The sequence below is a fragment of the Leptodactylus fuscus genome, assembly GCF_031893055.1.
Source record: "Leptodactylus fuscus isolate aLepFus1 chromosome 7 unlocalized genomic scaffold, aLepFus1.hap2 SUPER_7_unloc_1, whole genome shotgun sequence".
NCBI classification, from domain to species: domain Eukaryota; kingdom Metazoa; phylum Chordata; class Amphibia; order Anura; family Leptodactylidae; genus Leptodactylus; species Leptodactylus fuscus.
Genome location: NW_027439807.1, coordinates 192,986 through 202,802, shown reverse-complemented (window position 1 = coordinate 202,802; position 9,817 = coordinate 192,986).

The window sequence follows — 9,817 nt, the reverse complement described above, 5'->3', positions numbered from 1 at the left end:
TCCTATCTACAGTCATCTGGTCACACCTAGAACGTCCAACCCTATCCTTCTATCTACAGTCATCTGGTCACACCTAGAACACCCCATCCTCCTATCTAGTCATCTGGTCACACCTAGAATATCCAACCCTATCCTCCTATCTACAGTCATCTGATTACACCTAGAACGTCCAACCCCATCCTCCTATCTACAGTCATCTGATTACACCTAGAACATCCAACCCCATCCTCCTATCTACAGTCATCTGGTCACACCTAGAACGTCCAACCCTATCCTCTACAGTCATCTGGTCACACCTAGAACATCCAACCCCATCCTCCTATCTACAGTCATCTGGTCACACCTAGAACATCCAACCCTATCCTCCTATCTACAGTCATCTGATTACACCTAGAACATCCAACCCCATCCTCCTATCTACAGTCATCTGGTCACACCTAGAACGTCCAACCCTATCCTCCTATCTACAGTCATCTGATCACACCTAGAACATCCAACTTCATCCTCCTATCTACAGTCATCTGATCACACCTAGAACACCCAACCCTATCCTTCTATCTACAGTCATCTGATCACACCTTGAACACCCAACCCTATCCTTCTATCTACAGTCATCTGGTCACACCTAGAACATCCAACCCTATCCTCCTATCTACAATCATCTGGTCACACCTAGAACATATAACCCTATCCTCCTATCTACAGTCATCGGATTACACCTAGAACATCCAACCCCATCTTCCTATCTACAGTCATCTGATCACACCTAGAACACCAAACCCTATCCTTCTATCTACAGTCATCTGGTCACACCTAGAACACCCAACCCTATCCTTCTATCTACAGTCATCTGGTCACACCTAGAACACCCAACCCTATCCTTCTATCTACAGTCATCTGGTCACACCTAGAACATCCAACCCCATCCTCCTATCTACAGTCATCTGATCACACCTAGAACACCCAACCCTATCCTTCTATCTACAGTCATCTGGTCACACCTAGAACACCCAACCCTATCCTCCTATCTACAGTCATCTGGTCACACCTAGAACATCCAACCCTATCCTCCTATCTACAGTCATCTGGTCACACCTAGAACCATCCAACCCTATCCTCCTATCTACAGTCATCTGGTCACACCTAGAACATCCAACCCTATCCTTCTATCTACAGTCATCTGGTCACACCTAGAACACCCAACCCTATCCTTCTATCTACAGTCATCTGGTCACACCTAGAACACCCAACCCTATCCTCCTATCTACAGTCATCTGGTCACACCTAGAACATCCAACCCTATCCTTCTATCTAGTCATCTGGTCACACCTAGAACACCCAACCCTATCCTCCTATCTACAGTCATCTGGTCACACCTAGAACATCCAACCCTATCCTCCTATCTACAGTCATCTGGTCACACCTAGAACATCCAACCCCATCCTCCTATCTACAGTCATCTGGTCACACCTAGAACGTCCAACCCTATCCTTCTATCTACAGTCATCTGGTCACACCTAGAACACCCCATCCTCCTATCTAGTCATCTGGTCACACCTAGAATATCCAACCCTATCCTCCTATCTACAGTCATCTGATTACACCTAGAACGTCCAACCCCATCCTCCTATCTACAGTCATCTGATTACACCTAGAACATCCAACCCCATCCTCCTATCTACAGTCATCTGGTCACACCTAGAACGTCCAACCCTATCCTCTACAGTCATCTGGTCACACCTAGAACATCCAACCCCATCCTCCTATCTACAGTCATCTGGTCACACCTAGAACATCCAACCCTATCCTCCTATCTACAGTCATCTGATTACACCTAGAACATCCAACCCCATCCTCCTATCTACAGTCATCTGGTCACACCTAGAACGTCCAACCCTATCCTCCTATCTACAGTCATCTGATCACACCTAGAACATCCAACTTCATCCTCCTATCTACAGTCATCTGATCACACCTAGAACACCCAACCCTATCCTTCTATCTACAGTCATCTGATCACACCTTGAACACCCAACCCTATCCTTCTATCTACAGTCATCTGGTCACACCTAGAACATCCAACCCTATCCTCCTATCTACAATCATCTGGTCACACCTAGAACATATAACCCTATCCTCCTATCTACAGTCATCGGATTACACCTAGAACATCCAACCCCATCTTCCTATCTACAGTCATCTGATCACACCTAGAACACCAAACCCTATCCTTCTATCTACAGTCATCTGGTCACACCTAGAACACCCAACCCTATCCTCCTATCTACAGTCATCTGGTCACACCTAGACCACCCAACCCTATCCTCCTATCTACAGTCATCTGGTCACACCTAGAACGTCCAACCCCATCCTCCTATCTACAGTCATCTGGTCACACCTAGAACGTCCAACCCCATCCTCCTATCTACAGTCATCTGGTCACACCTAGAACATCCAACCCTATCCTTCTATCTACAGTCATCTGATCACACCTTGAACACCCAACCCTATCCTATCTACAGTCATCTGGTCACACCTAGAACACCCAACCCTATCCTATCTACAGTCATCTGGTCACACCTAGAACATCCAACCCCATCCTCCTATCTACAGTCATCTGATCACACCTAGAACACCCAACCCTATCCTTCTATCTACAGTCATCTGGTCACACCTAGAACACCCAACCCTATCCTCCTATCTACAGTCATCTGGTCACACCTAGAACATCCAACCCTATCCTTCTATCTACAGTCATCTGGTCACACCTAGAACATCCAACCCTATCCTCCTATCTACAGTCATCTGGTCACACCTAGAACATCCAACCCTATCCTCCTATCTACAGTCATCTGGTCACACCTAGAACATCCAACCCTATCCTCCTATCTACAGTCATCTGGTCACACCTAGAACATCCAACCCTATCCTCCTATCTACAGTCATCTGGTCACACCTAGAACATCCAACCCTATCCTCCTATCTACAGTCATCGGATTACACCTAGAACATCCAACCCCATCCTCCTATCTACAGTCATCTGGTCACACCTAGAACATCCAACCCCATCTTCCTATCTACAGTCATCTGATCACACCTAGAACACCAAACCCTATCCTTCTATCTACAGTCATCTGATCACACCTTGAACACCCAACCCTATCCTATCTACAGTCATCTGGTCACACCTAGAACACCCAACCCTATCTTTCTATCTACAGTCATCTGGTCACACCTAGAACATCCAACCCTATCCTCCTAGCTACAGTCATCTGGTCACACCTAGAACACCAAACCCTATCCTTCTATCTACAGTCATCTGATCACACCTTGAACACCCAACCCTATCTACAGTCATCTGGTCACACCTAGAAAACCCAACCCTATCCTTCTATCTACAGTCATCTGGTCACACCTAGAACATCCAACCCTATCCTCCTATCTACAGTCATCTGGTCACACCTAGAACATCCAACCCTATCCTCCTATCTACAGTCATCTGGTCACACCTAGAACATCCAACCCTATCCTCCTATCTACAGTCATCTGGTCACACCTAGAACATCCAACCCTATCCTCCTATCTAGTCATCGGATTACACCTAGAACATCCAACCCCATTCTCCTATCTACAGTCATCTGGTCACACCTAGAACATCCAACCCCATCTTCCTATCTACAGTCATCTGATCACACCTAGAACACCCAACCCTATCCTATCTACAGTCATCTGGTCACACCTAGAACACCCAACCCTATCTTTCTATCTACAGTCATCTGGTCACACCTAGAACATCCAACCCTATCCTCCTATCTACAGTCATCTGGTCACACCTAGAACACCCAACCCCATCCTCCTATCTACAGTCATCTGGTCACACCTAGAACATCCAACCCCATCCTCCTATCTGCAGTCCTCTGGTCACACCTAGAACACCCAACCCTATCCTTCTATCTACAGTCATCTGGTCACACCTAGAACATCCAACCCCATCCTCCTATCTGCAGTCCTCTGGTCACACCTAGAACACCCCACCCTCTTATCTGCAGTCCTCTGGTCACATGTAGACTTCCCTCCTTTCTCGGGGATTGGGAGCCCCCTAGTCCTTGAGGTCAGTGGTGCACTAGAGGTTCTGTGGATTCTGGGCTCGCTATATCTCACTACTGTATCTGGCCTTGTAGATTACTTCACAGACCCGGCACTGCGAGATACCATCCTGGAGAACAGAAGCCCCCGATGTCCGCCCTCGGAGCGGTGAGGCCTGCCGCGGTGGATTACAGCCGATCCCGTCCCGTCTTATTGATCACCATCATTGATTCCAGTCTGAAGGACTATTGGAGACGTCTGCTCCTCCGCATCATCCTCTGTGGCGGAGTGATGTCTATCAGAGCCTCCTCCTACAAGATGTCTTATTATATCTACTTACAACTCGCAGTGGCCCTGTCCTCTCTTCTGCTGTTTCCATACACTCCCCCATGGTCTTCTGCTCAGGCTGCTGCGCTGCATTGTGGGAGATGTAGTGGTGATACCAGGAGCATAGATGCAGCCGCAGGCTCTCACATGTCTTAGGCACCCCCTGCTGGTTCAGGGTTTGTATAGAGCTCGTCCTGCTGCGGTGCATTGTGAGAGATGTAGTGCTTACAGAAGGTAGACAGATGTGTGACCACGTGTGGTGGGAGCCTGCCTGACATCCCCCTAGTGATTGTGCAGGTTAAGGGGGGTCCCTAGTGCTAGTCGGTAGAGTCCAAGGTGCAGCTGACCAGACGCTCCGGTCACCTTCTGCATGGTGTGTGGACCATCAGCTTCTGCTGCTCCCTGGCCATGTGGACCAGAAGAAGTGGGAGCACCCTGAAGGCAGCGACCCGTGGATGACGTCCCGTACGGCTGACACCTTCTCGGCTCCGGCTTATATTGGCCCCCCGAAGTCGCTTCATCTGATTGTTCCTGCCGCTCAGCGAGAGGTCACAAGGACCCCCACCTGTCCAGGTCAGGTCTTACTATCTATAGGGGTCGTGTACAAGCTGGGCCCCTCTCTCACGGAAACCGGACTCCCCAATGGCGATCCTGTCTAGCCAAGAAGAGGCAGTTGCTTATTTGTCCAATCCCCAGCACCCCGATCATGTGATACCCAACCCCGCCGCCATTATTCACCGCCTGTTCTGTTCCTAGAAAGCACGGCGGTCACAGGTAACCTTGGCAGCGCGGGCGGTCTCCTATAAACGGCGAAGACTTGTAAATGTGGATGAGAGGCGTCCCTCCCCCATCGCTGCCAGCTTCCAGCTAATGAAAGCCTTTGTTCCTGGCGGTCTCCCCGGAGAAGAGGATGGAAATGAGGAAGAGTCCACGGAGAGCGATGCTATCATTACACTAGATGAGGAGCAGCAGAGCGCTCTCGTAGACCACACCCTGGCTCGGGACCGTCTCATTGGAGTGTCTTCTCCATGGGTCGCTGACTCTTGGATGGTCTACACGTCTGTCTCATGAATATTTCTGGGGGTCACGGCTGAATCTCATCCAGGAGATAAGACCCTCCACTGGCATCGTCCTCCTCCACCAGGGACGCCAAAGACTAGCTGCAGGCCAAGATCTGGTTATGGAGCCAGGGAAACATGGCTGCCACCGTTACTGACGCTCGTATGTCGCCCCGTGTCTCCCAGTCCTGGAGAGTCCACGCGTGACAGACGTGGCGACCATCTTTACAATCTAGTCTTGGCATGCCGCTACTCTCAGGTGCTCTCGGGGAGGCAGTGGTGGAGGAGGATGAACAGAAGATAAGCTGCTGCCGGCGGAGGGTCTTATCTCCTGGACGAGATTCAGCTGCGGCCCCCCGAGATCGCCATGAAATATTCATAAGGCAGACGCGGAGAACGCCCGTGAATACAGAATAGAACTGCCGACGACTGAAGCAGCTCGTACACTGGACACCACATCACATAGATGGGCAACTGGCCCCTGACACCGGGAAGCCACGTGTCCAAGATGGCGGTAAAGAAGCGCTAAGAGTAGTCAGACCGCAGTGAGACATCTGCCCCCTAATGGACATGTCGATGGCGCCTTTAATAAAGATGTCATGAAGCAAATGGGGGTGATGCAGACAAGGGGTTACCCCGTTATTTAGGTAGGTGATGGCGCTATAGAAATAGTGAATTATTAGCCGCTGTCGTGTGGAAGACACGACCATGGAGGTCACAGGGATGGAGCAGGAGAAGACAACGTCGTTGGGTGACATGGTTGTATGTGAGGTACCAAATGGCCAACTATGGCTCTGCCTCCCACTTAGAAGGGCAGCTCTGGAGCACTAACCGCTGCTCCACTAAGTGAAGTCCTGGGCAGAGGCCGAGGCAAGATCTGGTGGGTTGGCTCCAAGCTGCAGAACGTTTCACACAGTCCTCGCTGGTAAACCCTGGTCACCAAAGAACTGTGGCGGTGGATCTGTCAGACCCAACAGGAACAGCAGTGGTGGCTGTGTGAGACCCCGAAGGTGGATCTGTCGGACTTCACAGGTAGATCGATGGTGGATCTGTTAGAGGCCAAAGGTGGATCCGTCAGACCTTACGGAAAGATCGATGGTGGATCTGTCAGACCTTATGGGTAGATCGATGTTGGATCTGACAGACCTTACGGGTAGATCTATGGTGGATCTGTCAGACATTACGGGTAGATCGATGGTGGATCTGTCAGACCTTACGGGTAGATCGATGGTGGATCTGTCAGACCTTACGGGTAGATCGATGGTGGATCTGTCAGACCTTACGGGTAGATCGATGTTGGATCTGACAGACCTTACGGGTAGATCTATGGTGGATCCGTCAGACATTACGGGTAGATCTATGGTGGGTCCGTCAGACCTTACGGGTAGATCGATGGTGGGTCCGTCAGACCTTACGGGTAGATCTATGGTGGATCCGTCAGACCTTACGGGTAGATCGATGGTGGGTCCGTCAGACCTTACGGGTAGATCGATGGTGGGTCCGTCAGACCTTACGGGTAGATCGATGGTGGGTCCGTCAGACCTTACGGGTAGATCGATGGTGGGTCCGTCAGACCTTACGGGTAGATCGATGGTGGGTCCGTCAGACCTTACGGGTAGATCGATGGTGGGTCCGTCAGACCTTACGGGTAGATCGATGGTGGGTCCGTCAGACCTTACGGGTAGATCGATGGTGGGTCCGTCAGACCTTACGGGTAGATCGATGGTGGGTCCGTCAGACCTTACGGGTAGATCGATGGTGGGTCCGTCAGACCTTACGGGTAGATCGATGGTGGGTCCGTCAGACCTTACGGGTAGATCGATGGTGGGTCCGTCAGACCTTACGGGTAGATCGATGGTGGGTCCGTCAGACCTTACGGGTAGATCGATGGTGGGTCCGTCAGACCTTACGGGTAGATCGATGGTGGGTCCGTCAGACCTTACGGGTAGATCGATGGTGGGTCCGTCAGACCTTACGGGTAGATCGATGGTGGGTCCGTCAGACCTTACGGGTAGATCGATGGTGGGTCCGTCAGACCTTACGGGTAGATCGATGGTGGGTCCGTCAGACCTTACGGGTAGATCGATGGTGGGTCCGTCAGACCTTACGGGTAGATCGATGGTGGGTCCGTCAGACCTTACGGGTAGATTGGTCAGACTTTGCCGATAGAGCGGAGGTGGATTGGTCAGACTTTGCCGGTAGAGTGGAGGTGGATCGGTCAGAGCCCGCAGGTATTATGCGCCGCAGTATTCTCAGTGCTACACCGCTTCCTGTGGTGACTGTAAACAAGCCTTACCTGTGCGCAGGTCCCAGACAGTCCACAGGGAGCGCCGCTCAAAATAACCTCCCCGAGCAGATTCTACATAATGACTGGTCCTCGGGGGCGGTGTGTGTCACGTAGGCCAAACAAAGAGACGGCAACTGGGAGACAGACGTCACACGTGTACAGCGAGCTCCTGCCTGGCCGGCACACGCTAAAGGGTTAAAGACAGGCCAGTGCCGATCCCTGCGGAGAGTCCGGGCCGGATTATCGGATGGACGGCGGTTTGTAATTTAATATTCCTGGGGGCCTAAAGCACCCCTGAGAGGGGCCTCAGACTGAAACACCCCCCCCCCATCCATTGCCACCACCACAGCTGCCGCCTCTCGTACCCCAGGCCAGATCTGAAAAATGTGGCAGAATCTGAGCAGAGACCCCCGGCGAGGGGGGGGGGGGGGGGGGCTCGGGGGGTGTTCTGGTCTAGAGCCAGGAACTGAGCGAAACTTTATACTAATGTGAACGTGCCCGATACCACAACAAGAGGTTAGAGTAGAGGACCCAGCAGCAGGGGGCGACACCACCAACCAGAGCAAACCTGGTGTGACAGATCTGATTGTAAGCTCCTGGGCCACAACTAGAAGGGACGGCCGCCTCGTACCTGCTGGTGGAGGAGACAACACAAAGACCTCACACGTGTGACCACACCGCAAAGTAACACTGGCACAGACAGACTGGAGGGAGAGGAGCAATGTGCTGCAGATCTAGTGAGACATCACTGGTGTAATACTCTGCAGAGCACCATGTAGTGTCAGGAGGGAGAGGAGCAATGTGCTGCAGATCTAGTGAGACATCACTGGTGTAATACTCTGCAGAGCACCATGTAGTGTCAGGAGGGAGAGGAGCAATGTGCTGCAGATCTAGTGAGACATCACTGGTGTAATACTCTGCAGAGCACCATGTAGTGTCAGGAGGGAGAGGAGCAATGTGCTGCAGATCTAGTGAGACATCACTGGTGTAATACTCTGCAGAGCACCATGTAGTGTCAGGAGAGAGAGTAGCAATGTGCTGCAGATCTACAGAGATCACTGGTGTAATACTCTGCAGAGAACCATGTAGTGTCAGGAGGGAGAGGAGCAATGTGCTGCAGATCTACAGAGATCACTGGTGTAATACTCTGCAGAGCCCTATGTAGTGTCAGGAGGGAGAGGAGCAATGTGCTGCAGATCTACAGAGATCACTGGTGTAATACTCTGCAGAGCACCATGTAGTGTCAGGAGAGAGAGAGTAGCAATGTGCTGCAGATCTACAGAGATCACTGGTGTAATACTCTGCAGAGCCCTATGTAGTGTCAGGAGGGAGAGGAGCAATGTGCTGCAGATCTACAGAGATCACTGGTGTAATACTCTGCAGAGCACCATGTAGTGTCAGGAGGGAGAGGAGCAATGTGCTGCAGATCTAGTGAGACATCACTGGTGTAATGCTCTGCAGAGCACTATGTAGTGTCAGGAGGGAGAGGAGCAATGTGCTGCAGATCTAGTGAGACATCACTGGTGTAATACTCTGCAGAGCACTATGTAGTGTCAGGAGGGAGAGGAGCAATGTGCTGCAGCTCTAGAGCGGTCACTGGTGTAATAATCTGCAGAGCACCATGTAGTGTCAGGAGGGAGAGGAGCAATGTGCTGCAGATCTAGTGAGACATCACTGGTGTAATACTCTGCAGAGCACTATGTAGTGTCAGGAGGGAGAGGAGCAATGTGCTGCAGCTCTAGAGCGGTCACTGGTGTAATAATCTGCAGAGCACCATGTAGTGTCAGGAGGGAGAGGAGCAATGTGCTGCAGATCTACAGAGATCACTGGTGTAATACTCTGCAGGGCACTATGTAGTGTCAGGCGAGAGAGGAGCAATGTGCTGCAGAGCTCGTGAGACATCACTGGTGTAATACTCTGCAGAGCACCATGTAGTGTCAGGAGGGAGAGTAGCAATGCGCTGCAGATCTAGAGAGGTCACTGGTGTAATGATCTGCAAATTCCCCTCCATGGTAGTGATGCTCTGCAGTGAGAATATCTCTGTATATCACCCCGCCAT